This window comes from Rhinatrema bivittatum, chromosome 2 (genome assembly GCF_901001135.1).
Source record: "Rhinatrema bivittatum chromosome 2, aRhiBiv1.1, whole genome shotgun sequence".
Classification (NCBI taxonomy): domain Eukaryota; kingdom Metazoa; phylum Chordata; class Amphibia; order Gymnophiona; family Rhinatrematidae; genus Rhinatrema; species Rhinatrema bivittatum.
The window spans coordinates 155,533,370-155,552,592 of NC_042616.1; the positions used below are offsets into that span (position 1 = coordinate 155,533,370).

At 40.8% G+C, this 19,223-nt stretch overlaps 1 protein-coding gene across 2 annotated transcripts in view; it reads left to right on the plus strand.

The window, feature by feature from the left end:
- Window positions 1-19,223, plus strand: part of RSU1 (Ras suppressor protein 1) — a 371,478-nt gene that overhangs the window by 204,484 nt on the left and 147,771 nt on the right. The gene's annotated exons all lie outside the window — the stretch shown is intronic.

Consider the following 19,223-nt stretch of genomic DNA (forward strand, 5'->3'; position numbering starts at 1 on the left):
GGTTCAAGCCCCGGGACATACGCGTGTTGCCGGGCGTATGCAAAATAGGCTCGGCGCGCGCAGGAGCAGATTCTCAGGGTTACACGCGTAACCCTTTGAAAATCCGCCCCATAGTGTATCACGCAGACAGTTTGTAAAAGGCCATTTCTGTGGGTAAACCATTGTTTTAGCAGTGGAAATGGCTTTGAAAATTACCGTTCCTATAATGAAGAGGTACTTTCTTCATCCAGAAATTGACTGGAAAAAATAAATTAGCAAGCATGGCAAGGTTTCTCAATAGGATAAAAAGTATTTACATTCTTCAGCGGGTAAGATCCCCATCATATTAGAAACTGTTTAGGGGAACGGTGACCTTAACATGACTTCATTTGAGTTGAAGATAAAAGTAAAGATGGCAAGAGGGAAAAACAAGATGTTAAAATGTAAGGTCCCTTTTAAGTCGATGCACCGTTTACTGAGTAAAGTTAAGTTAGGATGCAGAATTCACAGATGAAGGTACAAAAGCAGAATGAAATAGTTTAAAAGATTTTACAGTAAAATAATACAACTTAACTAATGAATTGGATGTGGGATTTTATATTCACAAATTGCCTAGATGTGGATTCTTTTCCTTGTGGAAAAGACCATGTAGGGGGAGATTTCATTGCACTGCACAGACATTTCAATTGACAGAAATCTTGCAGGCAACCTGTTTACTCTAAGAGCAGTAAACTAATCAAGGGGGTAGATGGGGGAGGGGGAGAGTTTTTACCACCAGCAGAGAAAGGGATTCTTTATCTAAAAAGATAATACATTTATGGAACAATTTGCCAGCAAAGAGATGATTTAGAGGTGAAGAATGGAAATTATACTTTGAAAAATGTATGCAAGTGGGCACTAGAGATGCTTTGAACCGTGTAGACATGCTGCTGCCGCGCTCCCACTGCTACTTTTGAATTAATCCATCATTTTGTCTTAAATTTCAATATTTCCCTCATTAGATTGCTCAGGAAGTCTCTAAAAAGATCTTTGTGTGAGCTTGTGGGCTGAGCATGGTGTTATACCTAAGCATGTGAACAGCAGGAAAAGATCAGCAGATAAGAAGACTGCATGGAGCGAGCAGGCCTCTGAGGGGGACGAAGACCTGGCTGATTCAACACTTACCCCAGATATTATCAAGGCTATCAAGGGTGTGATGGAAAATCTAGCTGGCAAAATCCACACTTCCCTGGATGACAACTTGAATCTGTGGTCAAGAAAGTAGCTTACTTGGTTTCATCGGCAGGAAAAAACCTTTGCGCAGGTGGATACAGTTAAGGAGCAAATGGAGTAGCTGGAAGGCATGCAGGAAAATGAATGTGTTGGAATGGAGTAGTAAAGCACTTCCAGCAAAGACCGATGACCTCGGAAACCATAGCTGCTGAAACAGTTTTCGAGTGATTTGTCTGCCAGAAAAGACAGAAGTGTCAGACTATGTCACTTTCTTTGCGAAATGGATCCCTAAACATGGTGACAAGGCCCAAAGGAATCAAGATTGACAGGGCCCTGAGAAACCTTGCACCAAGAGCTGGAGCTCTAAACCAGCTTCGGGTGGTTGTGATGCAAATTCATAATTTAGCTGACAAACTTAAAATCCTGGAGGCAACGAGAAAAGCAGGAGAGAACCTACAAAAATTCCTGAATGTATTTGTTTCAAGATTTCTCTGCAGAGCTCTGGAGGTAAAAAATTATGTCCTATACTTTGCTCAGACATTTTGCTCAGTAAAGGAGGCCCAGCAATTTGAGTGCTGCAAAAGCTCAGTGGGAACTGTCCTAGTTGTTTGCTGAGATCTCAGTATGGAAGTCTCGAACAGTCAATGGGTTTCTATGTGCAAGGCCTTTTATTTTGTTTTCTTTTTCCTGCTTCTAATTTTCCTCTGTTTGTGTAATTTGCCTTCAGCTGTCTGCAATGATTAATGAGCTAATACACTTGAAAGAGATTATACACAAGATTCAAATAACCTCCCCTTCCTTGCAGCATCCAGAATATCTCTCCCAACTCTCAGAGGATTAGTAAACCCAGGTATAAATGGTTTACTGTGGGCTCTGGTAGAACAAGACCTGTGATTCTCAGATACCCAGTTTCCCCAACTTTCAAGCATTCTGAGCATCTACCCCCACTCCCATAAAGAAGTCAGATATCCAGCACTGAGAATCCCAGAAATAATTGTATTACAGTGGGCTCTGGTAGAACAAGGCCTGTGATGAAGAGACACCCACTCTCCCTGCTGTTACTCTTACATAATGCATCTTCTGCATTGGAAAATGAAGAAGCCCAAGTAACAGAATGTGAAGTGATGTCTGAAAGAGAAGTAGTCACCCAATGCTCTCAGAAAAACTTCTGACAGTAGTAATATAATTATGACTCAATGATAGCCAAAAATAAGAAACAATCAAAATAATAAAGATTTGGCTATAGGAAAAAGAACTCAATGTGCGATGGAGTCTAGCAACCGTCATATATTGCCACTGTGAACTCTATGGCTTATATCATCAAGCCTGTGAGACACTGGGCTTGTCTAATCATAGGTTGCTGGAGAACAGCAGGTGCAGGCACTGTGTAAAATACTACTATGCTTGCACTTATCTTATTCCACCAATGACAGGATAGTATATGCAGTCCTGAAGTGCATGCTCCGACACTGTGGTGTTTCGGAGTATCTGACTCCTTCCTCAGGGACCCTCCAGGTGATGATATACCGACTTGATAATTTAAACCAGTTGAATGCGGTCGGTCTAAGAAGCTACGGGACCGCTTGTGTGATATCGGTGCACAATGAGAGTGCATTTGGCATGTCACCCCCAAGCAAAACAGGAAGAGGAAAGAGAAAGTAACAAAATCAATCAGTTCAAAAAAGCAGAAAAAGTGACTATGAAAAGCAACCAGAAAACTATGACTACAAATGCTTGTAGTCTGGGCAACAAAATTGCAGACCTGTAGACCCTAATTGTAGAGGCGGACTTGGACATTGTTGCTGTTATGGAGACATGGTTCACTGATTCTCATGATTGGGATATGGCCATCCTAGGCTATAACTTATTAAGAAAGGACAGAGAGGACAGAAAAAGGGGGAGAAATGTGGCTCTTTATGTCAAAAACAATATCCAAACAACTGAATTGCAAGGGTTGTGGGATCAAGAAGAAGCATTATGGACCATCATAAAAAAAAGGAAGACTGTGCTTCCATTTTTACTGGTGTGATTTACAGAAGAAGTGGACAGAGAACTCATCAAAGACATTGAAAAATGGGAAAGAAGGGTGAAGTGTTGCTCATTGGAGATTTTAATTTGCTGGATGTGGATTGGAGTATCCCTTCTGCAAAATCTACAAGAAGTAAAGAAATAGCGGATGCCCTTCAAGGGACTCTGCTCAAACAAATGATAATGGAACCCACGAGAGAGGGTGTGATACTTGATCTAGTGCTCACTAATGGTGATGGTGTTTCCAATGTTCGGGTAGGGGCTCACCTCAGCACCAATCATCATTAGACGGTATGGTTCAATTTTGCGAATAGGATACAGAAAAGTCACACAAAGACCCGAGTTTTGAATTTCAAAAATGCTGACTTTGGGGATATACCTGGAGGAGGAACCGGAAGACTGGGAGAAAATGAGTGAGGTGGAACAATAGAGGGCCAAATTAAAAGGAGTTATTACAAAGGCAACAATATGTTTCGTATGTTAGAAAAGTAAACAAGAGTAAGAGGAAAAAGAAACCAATCTGGTTCTCTAAGGAGGTGGCTGAAAAAATAGGGGCTAAAAGAACAACGTTCAAGAAGTATAAACGATCCCAAAAAAGGGAACACTGGGAAATATATCTGTTAAAACTGAGGGAGATGAAGAAATAAATAAGCAAAGCAAAAAGTGAAGTGGAAGAAAGGCTTGCCAAAGAGGTAAAACGAAGTGACAAAACATTTTTCAGATATATCAGAGAGAGAAGGGAGGCCAGAAGTGGTAAGTGAAATTGAAAGGTGACCAGGAGCAATGTGTGGAGAGAAACGAAGAAAAGGCAGAAATATTAAACAAATACTTCAGTTCGGTGTTCACTAAAGATGATCCTGGAGAAGAACCATTGCTAGTTGACAAGACCATATTTGGGGATGGGATAGACAAAAGTCTGTTTACAGAACAGAATGTATAGGAAGAGCTGGGCAAAATGAAAGTGGATAAAGCCATGGAACCAAATGAGATACATCCCAGGACACTGAGAGAGCTCAAAAATGTGCTGGCAGGTCCGCTGAAGGATTTGTTCAATAGATCCCTGGAAACGGGAATGGTACTGTGGGATTGGAGAAGAGGGGTGGTGGTCCTGCTTCAGAAGAGTGGTAGCAGAGAGGAGACTTGGAACTACAGGCTAGATAGCCTCACCTCAGTGGTAGGAAAATTAATGGAGACTCTGCTGAAGGAAAGGATAGTGAATTATCTAAACTCCGGTTGCTGGACCCAAGGCAGCATGGATTCACCAGGGAAGGTTCTGTCAGACAAAATTGATTGATTTGTTTTTCATTGGGTGACTAGAGAATTGGATCAAGGAAGTACATTCAATGTGATCTACTTGGATTTCAGCAAAGCTTTTGATACAGTCCCGCACAGAAGGCTTGTGAATAAAATGAGAAGTTTGAGAGTGAGCGCCAAGGTGGTGGTGTGGATTACAAACTGGTTGACTAATAGGAGACAGCATGTAATGGTAAATGGAATCTACTCTGAAGAGAGATCAGTGTTAAGTGGAGTGCCACAGGGATCAGTGATGGGACCGGTTCTGTTCAATATCTTTATGAGCAACATTGCAGAAAGGATAGAAGGTAAAGCTTGTCTATTTGTGGATGATACTAAGATCTGCAACAGAGTGGTTGAAGATTTGGCAGCTGGATTTCAATGCTACGAAGTACAGAGTCATGCATCTGGGATGAGGTAATCCAAAAAAGCTGTATGTGATGGAGGGTGAAAGACTGATGTGCACAGACCAAGAGAGGGATCTTGGGGTAATAGTATCTGGTGATCTGAAGATGCAGAAGCAGTGTGCAAAGGTGATAGCTAAAGCCAAAAATGCTGGGCTGCATAGAGAGAGGAATAACAAGTAAGATAAAGGAGGTGATAATGCCCTTGTACAGGTTCATGGTGAGGTCTCACCTGGAGTACTGTGTTCAATCCTGGAGCCCATATCTCAAAAAGGATAGAGACATAATGGAGGCAGTCCAGAGAAGAGCAACCATAATGGTGTGGGTTTCCTATGAGGAAAGGCTAAAGAATCTGAATATGTTACCCTGAAAGATGGGAGGTATGGGGAGATATGCTGCAGACCTTCAGATACCTTAAAGGTTTTAATGATGCATGAACTTTGAACCTTTTCCATTTGAAAGAAAAAAATAGACCTAGGGTCACAAAAAGAAAATCCAGGGAGACTGACTCTGAACCAATGTCAGGAAATATTTCTTCACGGAGAGGGGTGGTAGATGCCTAGAATGCCCTTCAGAAGTAGGTGATGAAGACAAAAATTATCAAAGAATTCAAAGAGGCATGGGATAACACTGGATCTCTAAAGGCTAGAGGATGTAAATGAGAAAAACGTGGAAGGGGACTGTTACTGCCATTAGCAGAAGTTATGGAGATTACTAATCTTAATCAATAAACCTTGATGCTTTTAATGCAACTGCAATATTACTCTCTGGTTCGACAGCAGGGGGAAAAGGAGAATTGTACTCAGGCAAAAATCAAGAGGGCCCCAACTTCTACTGTCTGGGGTACTGATACACAGATATAAGAGAAAAATCACAGGACTGCTTCTTCGGCCAAGTCTATAAGCAAAACATGTCAAGCAGCACTGCCTGAATTTTTAAGAAAGCTCGTCACCCAGTAAAAAATGTTGCTAGCTGCAATTTGTCATAAGGCTTTGGGATAACTGCATGGAGCAGCATGGGAGTAACCTACACAGAGTTACAGTTACTACCTTAAGAAGCTTGCTGGGCAGACTGGATGGACCATTTGGTCCTTTTCTGCTGTCATTTCTATGTATGTTTCTAAGTTTCTTTTATGACATTTTGTTTTACTTTTCTATTTTTCTTGTGGGGGATGTGATTCTTTTGCAGACTTATTTGGTTTATACAGTAATTGAGTAACTATGGGACAGTTTGCACTGAGGTGGCCGCAAGAGCAAACTGGCAGTTGGAAGAGATTGGCACTGTATGCACATGTGGTCAAGATGTTGCCTGCCATAGTCTAGTTTTAGCCTGATTTAAAAAAAATTTTTTTTTCTTTGCTAGAACACTTTTTTCCTTGAAGTAATGTCCCTGTCAAAGTACAGACTCTGTGGGGAAAGTCTGATGTGAAGTCCAAGTCGAGGATGTAATTGGTGAGGAGCAGGACTGATGGCAATCGACAGCTGCACTTAGTTCCCTGGAGGATGTTCTGCTGGAGAAAGACTGAGAGAAAGTGTAGGATTGTTGTGCTACCTGGCCTTCATTTCACTTAATTCATTCGTATGCTGCATTATGCACAAAGCCTTAAGCAGCTCACAGTTACATAAGAACATAAGACTTGCCATACTGAGTCAGACCAAAAGTCCATCAGGCCCAGTATCCTGTTTCGTACAGTGGCCAATCCAGGTCACAAGTACCTCGCAGGATCTCAAGGAGTAGATAGAGTATTGGATTTCTGCATCTCTACCTAAATAATGTTCCTCCATGGAACTTGTCGAAACTGTTTTTAAATGCAGCTACACTAATAGCTTTCACCACGAGAAACATATATAATAATAAAATCATGTCAAACAATAAACAAAGTCAGAAACACTCTACAATATAAATAAGTAAAAAAAACCTGGTGAAAATGCAATATGGCCCTGCCAAACGAAACTCTTTACAAAAAAGGCCTGTCTGAACAAGAATGTTTTTAACAATGTCTTAAACATTTTAGAACACAGTGTAAGCCAGAGTTCTTGTGGCAAAGAGTTCCAAAACATTGAAGCAGCAACTGACAATGTTCTCTCTCAAGTGTCTGCCAAGCATACCTGGAGCACTCTTATAGGATTGTAGACATGAAGCACAGTGTTTACCCATGCAAAAAAATCCAACGACAATAATTTGTGTATTAAGAAGGCAACCTTATACTTGATCTGCCACTCAATTAATAACCAGTGAAGATTAAGCAATACGAGAGAGATGTGATCCCATCTACTAATACCAATAATCGGTCGAGCAACAGAATTACTTTCATTGTTCCTTATTTATTTAATATTTTTGTGGGGTGTTGGGATGAGGGATGGGATGGTCGGCGAGGGAAAGACTAAGGAAGCAAAGGTGGGTTAGTTTTTGCTTAGTTTCTTCAGGTTCTGGGTGTTGTTTGAGTATGAGTTTAAAGGGAGTTAGTGAGAGGGTGGAGTACCTGGAGCTCAACATAAGTCCACTTGGTCGCTATCCATCAAGGGCGGGAGGATTACCAGCATTGAGAGTGAGAGGTCAAAGGATGTTCAGCTGACTGTTGGGAGGGAAGGGATGAGTTGGAGGTTGGAGTTACTGTTCAGTTTGGTGATTGTGGTTTGGGTTCTGTTGGGAGTGCTCTAGGGCAAAGTTTTTTCTGAACTAAAGAAGATGGGTATGGCAGATGTATGATTTTTCACTCTAGTCTGTATTCTAAGGAATTGATGCTGGTAAACATATCTGGATCTAACTCTGATCAAAATAGCTTTTTTGCTGCTTTATCATCAGTTAGGGGACTTTGTAGACACATCTTTGGTGATTGGTGGAGACTACAACAGTTTAGATCCCCAGAGAGATAGATCGGGTTCTGACAGTCACCAGAGTGTGCTGGGGTGTCAGCTTTACTTATTTAAATTTTTATATTCCACTTTTTCTATGATAAATATGTTTTTTTGTTTTTAAATTGATGTATGGTGGGTCAGAATCCATCTGGGAGAGACTATATTTTGTTCTCTCCTTGACACAACTCATAGAGTCACATTGATTTTTTTTCATGTGTTCTGACAGACTTTCCTCATGTTATACAGTGTGATATAATGCCCTGTCAGCTTTCTCATCATCATCATCCCATCCTTTGACATTGTCATGGGCATAATTACCAAAATGTATGCATTTATGGAGACTGAATTTGTCCTTGCTTGGGAGAAAAGGATTTTTAACTATAGTAACTGAGGTTATACAGGATGTTTCCTATTATGATACGGAAGCATATGATCCAGATGGAGAATGCTCAAGGCAGTCCTTGGGGTAAAATTATCAGCTGTGCTAGCTACATCAAAAAGGCAATTGTGAAGGAACAAATTGAAGTAGAAAAATCGATTAGGAACTTGAAATGGAATATAAAAGGATACGTTCTGTTAAGGTTTATAAGCAGCTCTCGGAGACAAAAGAGTGGCTTAAATTGCTTCAGACCAACAGAATAGAGCAAGCTTTAAGATAGATGAGGTAAAAGTATTACGAGCTTGATAATAAGACTGAGGCGCTCTTGTCTAGGACTGTGAGAAAAAGGAAAGCTCAAACAGTAATCTATAGATTATGTAAGAGGACAGGAGGTCTTACCAGTGAAATGGGCGCTGCTATTCAAAATTTGGAGGAGCTCTATAAAAGGACAGTGGCATATACTTCATTGGTGATGGAAGCATTTTTGGGTAAGTTGCAGCTACCACAGCTTGAGTTAGATGTAGCAGAGGGTTTGAAAGCTTCTATATCTGCACTTGAAATTAGGAGAGTATTGGGGCCTTGCCAGCAAGTAAGAGTTCTGGCCAAGATGGATTCTATATAGACTTTTATATTAAAAAAAAAAAAAAGTGATTTGACGATCTTGTACCCTCATTGCAGGAGCTCTTCAATCATCAGAGATTTTCCAGCCTCAGTGGCAGAGTTTACTTATATATGTATAGTGCTCATTTACAAGAAGAAAGAGGATGAGGCAGATGTAGGGGCCTAAAGGCCAATATCTGCTGAATTTGGATGTAAACGTTTTTGTGAAGATTTTGCAGTTGCAATGGGAGCAACTTATGCCTTTGTTGATTCATTCAGACCAAGCAGGATATATAATGGAGCTTCAGTCTGAATACTACTAGAAGACTAATCTGTTGCATGTTTCCATATCTTGTAAGTTGGTAGGAGTGATTATTGCTCTAGATGCAATTAAGGCTTTGAACAGAATAAAGTTCCCTTTTTATTCGGGGTGTTTAAATAAGTTTGGGCTCCCCAAAGAATTCAGTTGTTGGACCAGGGGCTTTAATTCGTTTCCTCAAGCTTTTATACAGGTGAATGATAAATTTACACCAAAATCTGCAATTCAGTATGGTACTCGGCAGGGTTGTCCATTGTCACCTCTCCTCTTTAATTTGGTTAAAGAGCCACTTGCGCAAGCTATTAGGGATAGTGGTGACATTTCGGGCTTTAAACCATAGGGTGTTGATCATAAAGTGTCCCTCAGTGCAAACAATGTCTTATTGTATTTGTCTTATTTAGAGTTCTACCTGTGTCAAGTGAAGCTGTTGGAGGAGTATGGCGGAATGTCTAGATATCAGATTAACTATGACGAGTCCAAATTGCTTCCTATGGGGGATAAAGTGTGGATGCCTAGATGTATGACTTATCTTCATAGAATAACAGAGGAGTTTATCTATTTTGGACAGTATTGGATAATATCAGAAAAGATTTGAAAGACTGGGCAGATTTGTTTATATCTTGGGCAGGCCACATTAACTTGCTCAAGATGTGTATTATGCCCCATTTGTTGTACTTGTTTCAGCATGTTTCTTGTAAGGTTCCACAGATTTTATTTATCTTGGTTAAGAGCTTGATGCGATGATTTATTTGGCATGACTGGGTGGTGCGTATTATTAATATGGGTATGCCTTATAGACCAAAATGACAAGAGGGTATGTGTTCAGGAATGGGGAATTCAGACACTTTGGCCAGGTGAGTTCAATTAGAACTGACGCAGACAGGGGGCATTGATTTACCACTTTTGCTAAAGATGCCTCTTCCTTAGCAATTAGGAGAATTCTTAGGAATAGCCCGAAATGTTACATACTGTGAATATCTGGAGGAGAATATGCAATTTTCTAAACATGGTGGAGACTTTGTTGCCAATTTCGCCCTTGAATCCTAAGATTTATTTTTGCTTCTTTTTTTCGGCTATGGGGAATTGGCAACAGCAAAGGTTGAGATATATATGGCATATGTGGAGGGGGGAGGGATAGGTGGTTTCTCAAGCTGAAGGGGGTGGGCTATGTTTCTCAAGCTGAAAAATACATTTAAGATTGACCTGGAGACCCACTCCCTTTATCTGCAATTGAGGGATGCATTGGAAATGGTTCAGAGTAAAGGGTGGGCACCCAGATACTGATGTTGGTATTGCCATCTCTGAGTTTTCCTGATTTGCATCCTACCTTTCAGACATCACAACAGGTGAAAATAGCATCTTTCTCTTCATGGCACCCTATAACAACCAGTATTCCACAAGGCTCCACTCTATCTGCTGTTCTCTTTAATATTTATCTTGCACCTCTCTGCCATCTTCTGTCCACTCTGGGTCTTACATACAAGATATATGCTGATGATATACAGTTTTTCTTTCTGATAAAAGCTTCCTGGACCTCTACCATTGACTATGTTGCACTTTGACAAGTTACATTCTATGTTACTTGTAATAATGTTCAATGGTTTATTGTTATTGTTCCATGTTCTATGTAAAAAAACCCAGGTCTTACTTCCCAGACCAGGGCAACCTCTTTCGTTACTTGTAAACCGGACTGATTTGTATTGCATACAGGAATTCCGGTATATAAAAATTTAAAATAAATAAATAAATAAATAAATATTAATGCATGGTTAGCTCATAATCATTTAGCTGTGAATTTGAAGAAAACTGAATTTCTAGTCTTAGGTCGCTACCATAAATATGACATACCAGACTTTTTTCATATGATAACTAAACAATATGGGCCGGATTTTAAGAGGTACGCGTGGGCGTAGATTTGTACGTGCAACCCGGCGTGCACAAATCTACGCCTGATTTTATAACATGTGTGTGCAGCCGCGCACATGTTATAAAATCTGGGGTTGGTGCGCGCAAGGGGGTAAACACCGAGCCCTAGGGGAGTCCCGATGGCTTTCCCTGTACCCTCCGAGGCCGCTCCGAAATCGGAGCGGCCTCGGAGGGAACTTTCCTTCCGCCACCCCCCAGCCCTATCTAAAAAAAACCCCCTCACTTTTGTTAAATAAGTTGCGCCTGCCTCTGGGCAGGCTTAGGTTGCGCGTGCTGGCCAAGTGCCAGCATGCGATCCCCCAGCACGGCCACTGTTCCGGAGGCCTCTGTCCCTCCCCCACCCCCGGACCGCCCCGCCCACTCCCCGCCCCTTTTTTCAAGCCCCGGGACATACGCGTGTCCCGGGGCTTGCGTGCGTCACCGGGCCTATGCAAAATAGGCTCAGCATGCACAGGAGCGGGTTTAAAAGGGTTACGCGTGTAACCCTTTTAAAATCTGCCCCTATACATTTCTAAAAAGGCACACAATCTACGAGTGATATTTGATCCTTTACTCACCATAAAACCCCACATTTCACACACTACTCAAATTTCTTTTATGAAATTGAAGATGCTTCAACATATCAAACCCTTCATCAACCTGAATGACTTTAGAATTTTTCTTCAATAATTTATTTTTTCTTTACTAGACTTTTGCAAATTTGCTTTTCATTAATCTGACTCAAAATACCATTTGCAGACTTCAGATCACCCAAAATGCAACAGCTTGTTTATTAACTGAGCCTAAGATTCAAGACCACATCACATCAATTCTTTTTTTTCTCTCTTTTGGCTCCCAGTATACTACCATACACAATACAAGTTGGCTTCAATTATCCACAACCTAATTTGCAATCTCAACTCACCTTGGAGAAAAGTAATGCTCAAATTATATACTCTCAGCAGAACTGTACACTCCACCAGTCAGATGCTTCTTGAGATTCCTTTACCCCGATTAACTCCTTTTGACTCCAGCCGAAAATGAGCATTATCAATAGCCAGTCCAACACTTTGGAACTCATTACCTGCCCAACTTCAAAACATCACTGATGCAAAAATGTTCCAGAAAGGTCTAAAAACTTATCTATTTAATAGAGCCTTCAGTGAATTAATAGCATCCAAGTACCTTATAGACCTCTACAAGGAGGGTGAATCTGTTTGTCTTTCCTTTGATTCTCTACAATGATGTTATCAACTGATTTGTACACAATTTTTTGCATTTCTTCAGGCTCGACACTATTTGACAAACCTGCACCGGACTGCTCAAGTTTTTCAGGCAGAATATTCCTTTATTAGTGAATTTCAAGATATAGCTATTAAGGGAAACTCTATTTCTAAATGGCACAGGCTGTGCAAAAACGAGTACAATCGCACCACCTAAGTTCCCTTTTCACTTACTGAGTAGGGAGCTAAAGGTCGAGATCTCTCCAGAAAGGATGTTTTAAAGCTCTTTACACAAACATTAAAGACACTACTTTAAGAGAGATGCAGTATAAGTTACTCCATCATGCTTATATTGACACAAAGAGATACTGTATGAAGCTGGCTTCTCCCCCCTTGTGTATAAAATGCCAAGCTGATTAACACCTGCATGAGTATTTCACACGCACGAAAAGGGGAGATAGTACTGCTGGAAAGTACGCCTGATATGACAAAATACCAACTGGACTATGTGAAATTCTTTCATTTAGCTTTACTACTGGAGCAAAAATACATCCTATGTACCTGGATAGGGGATACAGTTCCTACTATACAGCTGAGAAACTTAAAAATGTGGTTGGACATGAAGGCAGCAAAACGTAAAGTTGTAAAAATGTATGTGGAAGTGCGGAAATCCTTTTTCAAACAACTACAGCCGGACAAAATAAATACTATCAGCCCTGGAATATTTTGTCAGGTGGGGGGAGTGGAATATTAAATGTAGAGCACTCAACTCCTGAACTATAATGTAGATAATATTTTCTTACTTGTTTGCTATGTTTTAGACTGCTACCATTTCTAATATTTTTTTATATTATTGATATTTTGTTATTTGCTTACTCTGCTCATTTGACCTATCTGACTTTGCTCCTTGGAGATGATACAGTTGGTTTGATTGAGGTACAGATGAGGCAGTGTGTTGTATGGGTTTAAGTATGAAAGAGGTATATGGAAAGAAAAGGACAGAGGATTTATAGAGTCATTTTTAAATTTGCGTTACAGCCTTAATGCGTGTGATAAGGCCCTAACACACGCGATAAATATTGCAATGCAAGTTAGTATGCAAATTTTACATTTAGTATGCAAGTGAGAGGAGTTAATGTAAATAGGGTGAATAGGACTCTATGTAAGTAGCACTGTAGATGGGCACATTCAATTCAGGGTGGGTTTGGGGGAGTTGTTGCATACACAGAGGAATTAACTGCAAATTTGATATGACTGAGGAATTTCTATCATTTGAATCAATGAAGGTGTTGTGTTTGTGGCATTGTGGACCCTTGGTCGCAATGGAGATGACTCCGCCCACGGGGAGGGGCCCCGTGGGGAACCACTGCGATAGGCTGAACTCAGATAGCAGACACAGTATGGATAGAAGCTTTATTGTACTGCTGTAGATAGACGGTAAAGCAGGAAGGTAAGGCACTGATCCAAGAAGTGCCAGTACGTTCAACAGGCTCAGATGTGAAGTCTCACCCAGATGTTTCACGATAGGCGGAAGCCCGCAGTGTGGGTAACGTCGCAGCTGGTGGGTGGAGCTGGAGCACCGGATCATAGAAGTACTCACAGGAATGATGGTGTCTTCCTGATGGTAGAAAGTTGGGACCGAAGGTCCGTGGTGCAGGATATAATGGCTGGTAGGCCCTCAAGGAGCGATTGTCTAGTTAGAGAGGAACCCGAAGGGTAGTTGGAAGTGAGAGACCCCCGAGGAATGGGTATCTTGAGCTTCTACTGGAGCGAGGCCCATGGAGTGAAGCAGCGTTTAAGCGTGCAGCTTAGAGCAGTCAGAGTAGCTTAAACCGAAGTCCTTGCTAACGCAAGGTGGTAGCAAAAGCGGAGGCTAGATATACCCGGAGGTACTGACGTCATGTGGTGGGGCCGCCCCCAAGGTTCCCGTCATGACGTGTATTTGAGCGTAGGAGATGTGCGCGCTCGCTAGGAGGCCATGGGGGTGAGCATGGCGGATGGGGACGCCCATGCTGGTCTGGAAATGCCAAGACCCTTAGCACTCAGCACCGGAGGCAGCCATCTTACCCAAAGAGAGAGAGAGGAGAGAAAAAGGGGTAAGGCAGAGTGGTCGCAGCTGTCTGTGACCGGACGCAACAGTAGGGTACAACAAGAGGAGGTTATTTGTACAATACAGTCTCTGCAGTTTACTAAATTTGACCAGTCTGTTTCACCGCTCTGTTGGCGGGTTTGTGGAATGGATGGGTGATATTTCTTAATTTTATTATTTAATATTTTTTATATTACGCTATCCCCAAACAAGATTGACGCAGAGAACATTATTACATTCACAATCAACGATAAATAATTAAAATCATAATACAAATGACAATATATCAGCAATAGTATTACGTGGTGGAGTTGTCCTGAAATACATCAGTTTTGGTTGACTGTGGAAGATGTAAATAAGGATTTGTCCCTCTCACCTACTTTTTGCCTTTTGGGGTTCCTGGAGGACTTGGAGGAATTCTTTGACATGGAATGTTCAAATTTTTGTTAATCATTGTAACCATGCAGCCAGATTCATCACTGTGTTGTTTTGGAAACAGGTTCCCGTGCTCGTTCATTGGAATAAATAGCTGGCTAAAATAGCTTTGATAGAGAAGATAACATATGCTCTTAAGGGACAAGTGGATAAATTGGAAGGAGTACTGGACTATATATGCAGCCATTCAGAGAGTATTGTATGTCTTAACATGAAGGCCCTTTCTGGTGGGGATTCTTCTAAGTAAATAAGGGTTGCAGAGACTTTGCACTATGTACTACAAATTGCTTTGTACTTATTTTCTCATTGATCTTCTTAATATGGTGATATCTCTTTATGATACCTGAATTTTGAATAAATAGTCTCAAAAAAGAAAAAATGTATCCTGGGCTTGAAATAGTATAAACTGGAATTATTGATTAAAATCTAAGGACTCTAATTTAAAAAGAATTAGTATAACCAGCATAATGTTAGATAACTGTTTTGTACAGAAGGGTGGGTGCCGCTGGAGCCAGATGCAGTACAGAAACAGCATTCTTTGAAACTGGGTTGGCACAGAACAGTGGTTGTTTATTTATTAAAATTCAATTACATGTTTCGCATCCATATATTCAAAATTAATACGTATGTGTGCTCCTCATGGTCCTTTCACCTGTCCAGCCTGCCTGCTTTTCAGCATATTCAGAATTAATACTTATGAAATATATTTGCATGCGCTGTCTCCATTGTATGCAAATATCTCATGCACATTCATTGTTGTCATGAAAATATTGACTGACCAAGCAAGGCCTGGGATGAAAACAACCATTGTAGAAAATTCCAGGAAACTTATTTGATGTAAATGGTTTTTTTTTCAGTGAGTGAATCATCAGGGTTTGTCAGTTTACAGGTTCCATATTTTCAGTATTCTATTATTTCTGAAAGTCCCAATACCCATATTTTTGTTTTAAAACAGAGGTTTAATCCTCCTGTTTTAGCCAGAATCCAAATGGTTTTGTGTCCCTGGTAAGATCAAGTAAGAGAACATTTATTCCCATCCCCATCCCCAGTTCAATGTTTTTGTTTTGTTTTGTTTTTTTACAGTTTTTCAGTCTTACCCAAAAGGCCAAGAAGGGACCATCCCCAGCATGTGGCCTGGATTGACATTTTTGTACCCCACTTTTAAAGGAGAGTATTTCTCAGAATATCATTCTAATTTTGGAGTCTTCTGAAAGTCATATTTTATGGTCACCCTATGCCCTAATTGTTCATGTTGGTGACTTACTTCACCTCCTGGAAAGTGAATGTGATGGGTAAGATCCAGAACAGTATTTTAGAGTTAATTTTAAGCACAAAACAATCTAATATAAGCTATTAAGTGCCTGCTAATAAAACTTATGCCTATTTTTTGTGTAATTGATGATATTTATTGTTTTGTGGTACCTAACGTTGTCGCAGAAGTGGATTCCTTTTACTGCTGCTAAAAAAAAAATAAATATATATATATATATATATATATATATGCAGGTCTTGACAATGATAATCCTGAATATAAATTGTAACATGTAAATGGATGCAAGATAAAATTACCAAACCAACCTTTTTATTCTAGATTTTATGGAATATCTAATATACATTTGGTAGTAATTTACTCTTACACATGAATTCCTGACAGTTTCGATTCTTTAGAATTATTAATCAATGTAGTCAGCACCCGAACAATTTTATGAGACTTATGAGTCATCAAAAATTTATTACCAGATAAATCATAGAAACAACTAGCATCTTAATAGGATGAACAAAGTGGCATGGACAGGATCATTCATGGCTTTGTGTTTGGTGTTATTTGTGCACTGTGTTTACAGCAAAATTAAGAAACTGTGAAGGTAATGTTCAAAAGGATTTATACTTGTAAAAACAGCATATATCGTAGCAATTTTCTAAAGCCCATTTATGCATATAAATTCTTTTGAAATTCAGTGAAATTTCAAAGGAGTTACACATGTAAAAGCAACTATTTTCAAAAGACCATTTACACACATAAAACCATTTGAAAGTTATCTCCTGTATACGTAACTTTATCTTCTCACCAACTGAGTTTATAAACTACTTTGTTGCTTATTTTGTCTTTTAAGTAAGAACATTATGACTTGCAGCCGAATGATTAGAGCAGCAACCTATAAACTAGGGAAACCAGGGTTCAAATCCCACTACTGCTCCTTGTGATCTTAGGCAAATCACTTTACCCTTCATTGCCTCAGGTACAAACTGACTGGTAAATTTTCAAACATTGCAAGTGTAAAAATTAGGGATGGGCATTCAAGAGAAATGAAATAGGAAATTTTGTTATCAAAGCAAAATGATTGCAAATCTGACAGTTTTTTGGTTTTCATGTTTTGTTTTGAAACAAAACTGATATGTCGGGCCCAGGCCCAAAGCTGGGGCGTCGCCTATGAAATAGGCCGAGACCGAAAGCAAGGGCCTCGGTCTATGCCAAAGCACAAAGCTTTATAGCAGAATGGTGCTATCCGCTGTGATGAATGCAGCAGAGTTAATTAACATTGGCACGACCCCATAGGACGGTGTCAGTTGGCTTCAAGAGCCGAATAAAAGGAGACAGAGGAGGTGTGCTCTGGATTGCGTCCCTTCATCGGGCCTGGGTTCAGCTGAGATCCCGGCATTGAGACAGAGTCACCGGACAGGGTGAGGGTGTTATGCCTGCATCCATGATGAAGCTCCAGCATTGGAACATAGTCTCTGGACTGGATTGCTGCATTAGGGACCGAGCCCTGACCTAGGCTGAGGCCCAGGAATCGGGACTCTGCCTCCAGGTTGGGTACCAGCATTGGGCCTGGGTCCAAGCTGAGGCCCTGGCATTGGGACCCGGCCTAAGCTGAGGCTCAGGCATCAGGCCTGGGTCCAAGCTGAGCACTGGCATCAGGACCCGGTTTCTGGACCGTTCGCAGCATCAGGGCTTGGGCCCCCAGCCTATGCCGAGGCCCTGGTGTTGGGACCTGACCTCCGGGTCGGATCCTTGTGACAGGTCTGAGTCCAGCTGAGGCAAAGACATCAGGTCCAGGCCTTAAAACCTGGGCAATTATGCAGGGCATATGCCGAGATTGCAGTGACCTCCTGTGGCATAGGCCTACACAAGACCAAGGCTTCATTCTGGGCCTAGGCGTCGGGGCCATCCAGACTGAAACTCGATCTTATATAGGCTGCGGTAGGTCTCTGCGATCTTGGCCTACACCTTACACAATGCCCAAGCTTTGGCCTGGGTCTAGGCCTCGGCATCGGATTCCCCCCTGGACTAGGTAAGTGGGGGCCAGCCCGGCATTTTTTCAGGTTAGAGGCTTGGAAGGCCCCATTTCCTTTTTTTTTTTTTCTTCCCACCCCTAGTAAAAATTAGTACTTGTGTGCATAAAATAGCACATACACAAAGCCATGTTCTTTTCAAAACGGCAACTTATGTGTATGACTTGGGGTCCGCGAGTAACTTTGCGCATGTAAGAAAGGGGTGTTCTAGGGCAGGACAACATTTACGCAAGAAAGTTACTATTTTAAAACCTGCTAAAGTGACGCGTGTAATCTTTTACTTGCTTATATTTATGTCTGCTCAATATCTTGTAGATGTGTTCTTCAGGTAAAAAGTTTGTGTCTGGCTTCGTCTCGGCGCCCCCCCGTGGGAATTTTGTTTTTCCTGCGGCTCGGGGTTTTGTTTTTTTTCCGAGGGCCCCGATTTTCGGGTTAGTGCGCACTAACCTGGCAGAGTTAGTGCGCGCTAACAGGAGTTAGCGCACACTAACTCAAAAATGACATTTTTCCGAAATTCCAGAAAAAATTAAATCGTTTTTCGGTTCTCCCGAACCATTCCAAATTGGGCAATTTTCATTGATATTGCCTAATTCGGGAAAAACAATTGCACATCCCTAATATCTTGTGTAAGTGATTATAAACATTGTTAATGTGAAAAAATGAGGGAGTAATGGGTGTGGGTGCAATGGGGGACTTCAAGCTGAATAAGCAGAGTCTTCGTGCCCTGCAGATGGCCTGGGTGATCTGATAGACTAAATGATAAAACTGATTATTTCATTGCCATGTGCAGGGTATAAAATACCCTAATTTGCACTTTTAAAAGCCAACTTATAGGGAGTAAAAGCATCAAATTAATGAGATAAATATTTACAATACATATCCTTGTAAAACTGGAAGTACAGATACATGGGTATATGAGTTGAGCACATTTATTCGGCTGATTTGCAACTTATTCATCTAATTAGTGTTTTTATTTAGACGGACAAATTTAAATTTGTCCGTCTAAATAAAGCTTGTTGCTGATTTATTGTTTATTGTAAACCGAGGTGATGTTATTAACGTGCCACGGTATATAAAAAATCTCTAAATAAATAAATAAATAAAATAAATAAATTTATTTGGATAAGTAGTGACACTTATACAGCTATATTGCTATTTATCCGGCTAAGTACCAGTAGACCTACTTATTAGTTGAATAAGTCTGA